This window comes from Octopus bimaculoides, chromosome 2, assembly GCF_001194135.2.
Source record: "Octopus bimaculoides isolate UCB-OBI-ISO-001 chromosome 2, ASM119413v2, whole genome shotgun sequence".
Taxonomy (NCBI): Eukaryota; Metazoa; Mollusca; class Cephalopoda; order Octopoda; family Octopodidae; genus Octopus; species Octopus bimaculoides.
Genome location: NC_068982.1, coordinates 94,986,640 through 94,997,076, shown reverse-complemented (window position 1 = coordinate 94,997,076; position 10,437 = coordinate 94,986,640). Strand labels below are relative to the sequence as shown.

The following is a 10,437-nucleotide window of genomic DNA, read 5'->3' as shown; positions in this document are numbered from 1 at the left end:
ACTTACATCTTGCAAAGTATGATTTACACGTTTCACTGTTTTGTAAATTTCGGTTTTTCTTATAAATTCTTAAAAGTTATCAAATGTTTTAATGTTGTTTCATAACAGTCATTTCACTGAAGGGCGATGTCCCCCCCCCTCCGCTAGTTTAATGCAATAGTGTACTGTGGCTTGTGCAGAAATCAAAAATTGTTTCTCAGATGAAATACTGAGAAACTACCATCACTGCAAAGTTTGGCAAGCAATTAGATATTAATTATTTTTTACGATTGATTGCAGCTGTTTAAAAAGATTGCAATAGAAGACACTTTTTCATTATTTCAATTGTGTTGAAACATCTGGTTTACTGCAATAGTTTTACCCTCTCGACTGTAAATACAGCACACATTCAATGTAAGAGCAATGAAAAATTATTTGTAAATCTCGCAAAAGTCACTAATTATTTAACTGTGTACAGTGAGTTGATCCGGCTTTGTTTCTTGCATACATATTTTATCGAATCATCAAGGATGGTAACAGAGAAATTTATCTTAAGTTGAATTAGAAATTAAAAGGAAGGTAGACGTTTACTAATTACAGTTTTTGATGCTAAGTCACCAAAATAAAATTGGTTTTGATCGTCTTTTGAATCGACTCACATTACTGGTTCTTCTTTTATTGATCCCAGGGAACTAGAAGATAAATGAATACAGCAAAACGACAATAGAAGTAGAAAAATATCAGGTAGTGTGATCATGAATTTTCGATATTTCCGCATGAAACCTTGCGTGATAAAATTTTACTTTAGCTTCTGGATGACTAAACCATTAAAAATAAGATCTTGTTGATTGAATCCGTATGTAAGCGCTTCAGAGAAATCATCTTGTCCTCGGTGGATGTACTCCATCTTTCGCTCATTTTAACACCACTCCTACCAACATTTTGTTTTAAGCATCTGTAATGGATGCCACTCTTTTCCAAGATTGAAACCAGATCTCTTGTCTGAAGACAACTTACTCCTTTCCATTTACCAATTCTGATAGCCCTGAAAAAGTCATGAGTGATGCCTTTCCATATTCCCGCCTTAAGTGATTACATTCTAAAATTTGCGGTTTGAACAGTTAAATAGAGCTTTCGTCATTAGTATTTGACTGGTACTTACAGCGATGCACTTAAAGAAAGGAAACGTTGAAACCAGACGATAAGTAGATACTGTTAGACAGTTTCTTCACTGCCTTAACGATTCTACCAACCACCACTGCCCAAGAATAAAAAATGTTAGATCTTATTTAACTAAGCGTTTACTGTTGCTTCCTAGAAAGATAACTAAAATTGTAATTTGACCGCACACACATATATGTCGTTACTGATGACTTCAATTAAAACAACAAACATTTCTAATGACGAAATAATATAGAAACGTATATATTAGTTTCGAACATTAATGACATAGTTTGCATACCTGTAATTAATTAAGCTATCATGAGTGCAATTAATTCCAACTGACTTCTTGATGATATTTTATACAAGTTAATGCACAAGTGCACTAACGAACCAAGTTTAATAATAACTAACTTGAAGTGACGAATTGATTAAAAACTAAAGATTAGCAATTAAAATTAAGTAATTCTTTCCGATTAAAGAAATGAAATTGACAAATTTTGGCGTGAAAATGTCTCGTACTCTTTAAATATACCATTTTATCATTTGGAAGTGTTTCCGACACCATTTTTCAACGAAACAACGGAAAAAGACCCTGTAAAGCAAATCGAAATTGCAACACGGATCAGATAACTAGGTGCACTTCACAGCTCTGTACTACTTGCTGGATTGAATGAGCTGTTGATATGATTTACATGGCTGATTGACGTCCTATAAACTGTAGTAAAACTCTCCTTGAAAAACTCGCTACTACCAGGTGACTCACTGGATAATATAATTCAAGGCACACTCTAAAAAGACCGAAAGAGAGGATCATGGTTGAAGTACCTTTGATTATTTGTGCTAGATAAAGTTTCGTCTATACCTAAACAGGAATAACGATAACTGCTTAAAAGATGATTAGAACAGTTCGGTTAAATGTAGATTAACTTGAATATGTATTTTGATTAAGTAGAATAGCAGTCATTTCTCCGACCTCCTGAACATTTATAGTGCATATTTGAATGATATTAACTCTACAAAGCAAATTCCTGATTTGGCGTGATTTGAAATCCCTCTTTCAATGGCGAGCCTTGATACTTTATGTTAGTAGCGGTTCCAATAAATGGCAAAAGGTACATTTTCTTGGTGGTTCTATATATGATTATATCCACATGGTTAGGTAAGTGGCAATTTTATCGATTCCGGGAAGGTGAACTGCAACGTTGACATTATTCTAATTCCGAAGATAAAAAAAAACATAAATAAATACTACAGAGCATATTGTCTGACTCTCTAGGTGTCTTACGTCTCCATTACATTGTTTGCGTATATACATTGACGTCCTTTTTATTTTAGTTATTTCGTTTTTGCAAGATATGTATCAGCAGTGTTTACACAATTTAAATGAGGTTCTTCTTCGTATATGTATATATATATATATATATATATATATATATTATTTTTCATAATTATACTATAACAAGAAATACCGACACTAAAATATGTGACAAATAATGAGTTCTATAGATCATGTCGTGATAACCTCAAAAGTGTTGGCTTAACTGTGTCTGACAGTTGCAAATTATTACATTAACGGTGCTATTTTTTTCCCAAAAGAATCAACGTAAAATATATCTTTTCTTTATCCGATAGTGTATAGAGCTAAATATTCTCAACTATGGTCGACTGTGCTTGAGAAAAATGATGGCCATTGTATAGAAAAGTGTGGGTAGAATCTTGTCGTTTGAATCTAGCAATGTATTAGAATCCAATATGAGATTTGAAATCATTAATAGAGTTTACTACGATTCCCTACTGATTCTTCCCACTAACCGGCCTTTTATGCTGCAGTACGAGTAAATAACAAAGTGAGGCGAATACCATATGACTGACTTTAAATTTTGGCAAGTTTATTTCAAAAGTTATCAACTCTACAATGAAAACGTGGAGCCTAGTGCAAAGGTAATAACTGTGACTCATAATAATCATGGCTGTACGAAGTTATTCTAATATCCTGAGCGAGGTTTTTTTTTATATCAACGTTAAGAAGTTTAGAACTATGAAATCGAAAGCGTGCTCTCTAAACACTTTTATTCTAGACGTAATTACACTGCATGCTTTGAAGCAAATACCGCGAGCCATTAAACTAATTGCTAAATATGGGCATCTGATAATTAGAAGATTTGACCACAAACACCAAGCTTTGACAGGTACTAAGATCTGAATTATTAACTCATTCAAACAGCTTGGTCGTTTACCTGATAATCTAGATTGAAGTCTAGTTGGATGTAACACTAATAAAACCGTTTATTACCATACCAAAATATAATTACTACATATCATAAAAAATAATCAGAAACAATAATACAGGCAATAAACAAATTATTCTTAAAATATCAGTTAGCATTAATTTGATTATAAAGACTCACTTTTATGCTTCGGGCTGCCGTTGTTGAAATAATCATTTATATTATAAATGGTTTCTTATCATAATGTATTCAACATCTAGAATTCTATTGATTTCTCAAAATTATATGTATTATTTATTCAATTAGCAATTTAACTGGGTAAGGATAATGTTTAATAAAATATAAATGACTGTGGGTGCAGGTATAGCTTTGTGGTTAAGAAACTCGTTTGTAATTATGTGGTTTCACTTTCAGTCTCACTTGTGGCTCGTAGGCAAGTGTCATCTACAATAGCCAGGAGACGACCAATGGTTTGTCAGTTAAAATTAGTAGAGGGAAACTGTAGAAGCCCAAGCAAATACACAGCATATATGTGTGTGTGTGTGCGTGTGTGTTGTGTATTTTTGTGTACGTGTTCTTGTGTTTTTCACCACTCACACGGCTTGACAACTGGTGTTGCATTGTTTACATCATCGTATCTCAGCTCTTCGGCAAAGGTATCCGATAGAATAAGTTCCAGACCTTACAAAATTAATTAGTACAAGAGTTAATTTGTTCGATTAAAATATCTCTCAACGTACTACCATAGCATGGCTTCAGTCTAATGATTAAAACAAGTAAACGAGATAAAGGAGAAATAGTTAAGATATTTCAATTTGAAGATGAATGGGCTGATAATGGAATGTTCGTATCTACTCACGGTACAAGGCCCGAAATTTTAGAGGAGGGGCCCAGTCGATTAGATATACCCCAGTAGCTACTGATACTTAATTTATCGACCCCGAAAGGATGAAAGACAAATCGACCTCGGCAGAATTTGAACTCAGAACGTAAAGACAGACGACATAACGATAAGCATTTCGCCTGGCGTGCTTAAGTTTCTGCCAGCTCGCCGCCTTAATAATGGAATATTCTTTTCTACTCGAGACACAAACCCCGAAATTTTGCGGGGAGGGGGTCTGTCAATTGGATCTATCTCAGTACGCTACTGGTGCTTAATTTATCGACCACAAAAGGGATGAAAGGCAAAGTCGACCGTGACGGAATTTGAACTCAGAACGTAAAGATAGACGAAATAACACAAAGCATTTCACCCGGCGTGCTAACGATTCTGCCAGCTCGCCTCCTTAAGAATAGGATAATGAATTACTTATGTGCACTTTAGCTCATCTTTTACGAGCAAATATATTATTCATGATGCATGAATCATATTTACTTAATATATTTTGAAACCCTTTTCTTTCATTAGTGCCTAAAAATTAAACATTGATAATGGACAAAACCACAAATTCTATTAAAACAAAAGAATCCGTTAATATGGTTTTCACGATTTTCCAAACTACATTACTGTCTTAAGTGAAGTGAAGAAACTAAAAACTAATAGCAGACTTCAGACATAAGCTTGGCCTGTGTGGAGCTTACTTTTGCTTCACAACAGTCACTACATAAACTCTATATTTGTTATTAATTATTCAGGAGCAACGTGAGATTATTTTGGGTGGGGGGGATTGAGTAGGATTGGTAATATTTTAATTAAATGTCTAATCCGTTCCGGCAATGACTACAATCGCAAATTTCTAATAACAGTGTGAAAAAGAAAACTAGACCACTATTCTCCAAATTAATAATTCTCGCTGCTTTTCTTTAAGTATTTAAATAAATGCAATTTCCACAAAATTAACATTTACTAATTCTCTTTTTGAATTATTGGAGATGTCCCTTATTTTCGTTTAAAATAAATATAAATTCTATAGGACTTTGGCTATGTTTTATGATGTAATCTGAGCATTTAATATTTTATGTGATATTTCAAAAACTTTAACTCCGTGAGCATTTCAGAACTATACTGCAACATATTGTGAATTGGGTACCTTTCTCAAGCTTGTACTTCAAACAAGAAGGCAGGTTGAAAAATACATAGGTGACTATGAAGGAGCTGTGAAATCTTGCTTGCATTAATTTCAACTCTATTTATTAATGAATGTAATGCTTATTTCCAGGTAAACTGACATGAAATGTAAGTAGAAGGGACTTCAGTTGGCAATTTACAAAATTTGGTATTGTGTTTTAATCCGCAACGACAAATAAACAATCAATTCAGTGGAAACATCTCTCCATACTAGCTCCATAGTAGGCCACGATAATTTCATGTGCAGGGAAGATAAAGACGTCAGTTTTTTCGGATGCAAAACGCATAGGGTTTATTGATTATTTTCAAAAGTTCCACGCCACCAACGAAAAGTACTATGCCAGCTTATTGAGGCTATCAAGACCAAAAGCTCATTAAAATTGGTAAAAAGGGTTTTGTTTCATCAGGACAATGTCCCAGTATACAAGTCCTGGGTTTCAAAGGCTGCTGTGCGCAGCTGTGGATTTGAACTGGTTGATCACCTCCCTATAGTCTGGATCTGCCCCATCTGTCTATTATCTGCTCTCCAACATGAAAAGACACTTGGCTTGGAACCACTGTCGGTGTGTTGATAACGTCATATGCGCTTATTGATGACACTTGTGACCAGTAGGGTGAACGCTTCTTCACCAATGGAATCCAAGCTCTGCAACACCGACAGAATAAGTGTATGGACCGCATCGGGACAATGTTGAAAAATAAACTTCATCTTGTCACATTCCATGAGGATATCTTGGTCAGCCTTCTCTACTTCTAAGCCAACCCTCGTACTTAGAGGGTAACAATTTTATCACTATTTGTTTAGTTAAGGCTGCGAGCCGTCAAAATTGTTACCGGCCGGACACAATGCTTTAGCGGCATTTGTCTGACTTTATTTTCTGATTTCAAAATCCGCTGAGGTCGACTTTTCCTTTCATCCTTTCAGGAGTCGATGGAATCGACTTATACTTTGCTGGCTTTGTGCCCCAGTTTGAAACCATTTTTATTAGTTTAGTCCAATGCGGCGAACAGCAGAAACGTTAGCACGACGGACAAAATACTTAGCGACATTTCGTTTGTCTATATGTTCTGAATTCACATTCCGCCAAAGTTGCTGTTACATTTCATCTTTTTGGGTTCGATAAAATAAGCCTCAGTGGAGCAGTAGGGTTAATATTTTGACTTAACCTTTTTCTAAAATTACTGCCCTTGTTTGTTCGGAAATATGAAATCATTATTATTAGTTTGGTCTAGAGATAAGACTTGCATCCGGTATCTTTCTGATGTCTGCAGGAAAGACATAAGCAGACGGTTGACATTCTGGGAAGATATAAAAGAAAAGTATGGGCTAATATCAGATCTAGCTGGAAGCAAAATAGCAGAATAGGTCATGAGACGAAAAGAGATAAATCGGTCGACAGTGCTTGAGATGATGCTACGAGGATTAACCTAATCCGAGAGGCAGACTTCATTGAAGGAGCGGTAGAAAATCGAAAAGAACCTCGAGGAGGTTCAGTGTGGTCCAGAATTTGACAAGGCTGTCCATTTAATGAAATACAGGTACAACTCATTTTTCCTAGCTGACTGAACTGTTGAAGTATAAAATAGTGTCTTGCTCAAGGAAACGACCCCACCCTCGAGTAGTGAACTCACGACCTTGTATAAATGTTGAATCGTAATATTTACCAACTATTCGTCAATCCCATGTTCTTCAGATTTTTGAGGGCGAAATATACGGCACGAATATCGGTGAGATATCGCTCTTGATTGTGCATGACATCTCAATTCCTTTATCATTCGTTATTTGCCGAGAACTGAATAAAAAACTGAACTGAGACGCACAACCTTTAACACGTTAATCTATATATAGAAAAAAATTGCAAGATGTTTTAATTCTGGAAGCAGCCGTGTGAGGGATAGCATTTTATCTGAAACAATGGCTAGCGTCTACGAGAAACAAATATTATGTATCAGGAATACACTAAAAGACCGCAGTTTTTTTCATTATTCATTCAGTAAATAGGCTAATATATTTTCATCGCACCTTTATTCCACAACAGGAATTCAGTTCCTGAAATAAGGTCAAATCCACAATAATACACTTTATTTAACCATGAATGAGACACACTTCCAATCGCTGTTCCGCAGGGGAGTTATCTTCTCTTTGCGAAAAAATGACATTGATTTACATGGAGGTGAGAGTTTACAGTTCACACTGTCTGAGTAAAAGCTTGTAATATTGTGTCTATAGGACTGGAGATAAAACTCATGTCTTGTTTTGAGATGTGTGCTAATTACGTCAAGACAAAATATAAAATCACTATGAAGGTCCTGTCGTGTGATTTGAACATACGACGCTATAGCAGTTTTGAACGTAAAGTAATACTGTAAAAATATCAAAATCAACATATCGTGTCTCTGTCTCCGTTTCCTTCAGCCATAAACATTATGAACATTACTCCACTGCTAAAGGCCTAATACTACTAGAACAATATATTGCATATGTCAAACGAACAGACAAAAGATAAAATGGCGTTTGTGAATTATTAACGGATTTAGTTATATCCAACACTACTTGATATCAGCAACAGTATTATATAAATAACAAGGAACTGGTGACAAACGAATAGATACTTCGATGAATGCAATGGAGTAAATTTGATAAGCTTTAAAATCATGTGAGTACTTACCATAAATAAAGTAAATACCTTTGCATGAATAAAATGACTTCGAATACGAGATGTTGGGATATGAGAGATAATTTAAACAAACAAGATAAATTAGTGTGTGAATCTCTTCAAATGATCTCTCAAGTTAAAGTTATTTTATGTGATTGCAGTTTATCTTCTTACAACTCTGGTAAAGTATATTCTGAAATTGGAGAAGTCTTAGAGCTAAAGTGAGAAATCATATGAGACGAAATCAGAAAATGAGAAAGTGAAAGGAACAAAGCATTAAGAATACAATAAAGAACATAAAACCTGATCTAACAATATAAAACTGAGAGACGTATCAAAAGAAACACACAAAGGAAGATATATAAGAAACGAAGAAATAAGATATAAATATATATTATAAGAAGGAAAGAGATACAAAATACTGTTGAAAAGAACGAATTAATGATGGATTGGCAGTTTGTTAGTAGTGTTTAACCCGATGTGGGCCGTTGATCAAGCAGATACATGATCCACATAGTTCTAAACCTGAACATCCACTTTTAAATACTTTTGTAAGATTATCTTTATTTTGAACTATTTCATTCCTTGCACATCTGTCAAGCGTGAGCTTGTTTATAATAAATGTTACAGTCGATAATTTAGATTTGAATACAATTAGTCATTCGGTACTGTGTCAAGTTATAATACATTGTGCTATCTAAGGTTAACATAACGTAATGTCAAAAGTGGGGATTTTAGAGCATTTGTATCGACCACAAAGGCCTGAACCACAACATCCAAACCTGTTACCCTTATTGATCATCGAGGATATTTTGCCTAAACTAGCGGGCTCAACACACTTTCAAGCTTTGACGCTTCAGGTAGGTGGAGTCAGCACACCAGTGCGAACTCATCACTTTCACAACGCTTAGATGCCGATATTACTTCACACGACGCATGTTTGGAATCTTGAGCGCCTCCGAGATCTTTCAGTGCGAAATACCACGTATGCTTGAGGGAGCTGGTGGGATGTGCATTCACCAAAATGACCTTGTCGTGTATACTACAGAAAGACACAACAAACAACTTAGCTTATCTATGAAGAAACTCATTGAAACAGGCCTCAAACTAAACGAGACTAAAATTCTAATATGAGATTTTAAGTTCTTTGGTCCTCAACTACGAAGGAATATATTTGGATAATTATGCAATCAAAAGCCTTCAACAAAATGTATAGCGATTTCACATTATTCTGAGGTAGATTCAATACCAGGGTCGATTTGTTCCTCGTTCAAATAGCACATGTGGTTTTAAGGGGCAACAAAGCTATAAAGAAGTGAATATATTTGGTATCAGTACCCCAGTTCTTGCGTACTTCGACGTATCCAAGGAAACTATCGTGAGTGCAAACGTAGGTAGCTACGATATTGAAGTTTATATTTACCAACGTCTTTATCGACTTCTCAAACAAGTAGCCTATATTTTGAGAAAACTGAGAGCGGCCGATAGTCATTCCATTCAGTTGGGAAAATGAACGTTTAGAGAGTACTCGGTTTTGTGACCACATTGAATATTATTTGAAATGACTGTGGAAGTTCAAACTATTTATCGATCATACACCCGCAATGCCTCTCATCGACAGAGACATCTCGAATGCGTCAAATGTCAATTATCATTATTGCAATTTCTAAAATTCAGCATTGTAGATGAAACTCTCCTGATAATATAATGCATGTGGTGGATGTATTATCGCTGAATTAATCAGTATCGACGGAATCGAATAAGTAAAACTACATCGTTATACTGCAGGAAGATATCGTAGGATTACGTGTACTTGATAATATCATGACGGTCAGCAGCATCAGCGAGGCTCCAACAAATGCACGCTGCAGGCACTAGTGACGCCAGCCTCCATCTAACCCTTATTTATACTCTACAGGGATGGCCCAACCAAATCAGCACAATATCACTATCCGTAAATTCCCGTCATATCGTATAGGTATGTTTGTTGTACGCAAACGGCATAAATAATATAGGTAAAAGAATATCGTTGCTGTCTTCTAATTTTGAGATTTTCCCAAAACACGCACCTTATTATAATGAAGCCCTACGGGAGGCGGGATATAGTGGCAATATTAAATTCTTTAATAATTCTAAATATAATTATAATATAAAAGATGATAATATAAATGATTCCTATATATATATATATATATGTATATATATATATATATATATTTATATATATAAAGTGTAGTATATTGCCACTTAAGTGTGGCTGACACCTAGGGGTGGATGTTACTGTTGCTTTTAGCCCAGGAGGACATCTCCTCCAGCTGGCTTATCGACACGCTACTGTGTC

General features: G+C 35.2%; 1 protein-coding gene across 10 annotated transcripts in view; it reads right to left on the bottom strand.

Annotated features, from left to right (window-relative positions):
• Window positions 1–10,437, bottom strand: part of LOC106883318 (uncharacterized) — a 351,443-nt gene that overhangs the window by 4,254 nt on the left and 336,752 nt on the right. For 2 of the 10 annotated variants that reach the window (XM_014934345.2, XM_014934337.2), the window contains exon 5: window positions 8,109–8,289. The exons of the other annotated variants lie outside the window; for them this stretch is intronic. The gene's annotated coding sequence lies outside the window, so the exon portion shown is untranslated. The remainder of the gene's footprint in view (window positions 1–8,108; window positions 8,290–10,437) is intronic. 10 annotated transcript variants of the gene reach the window in all.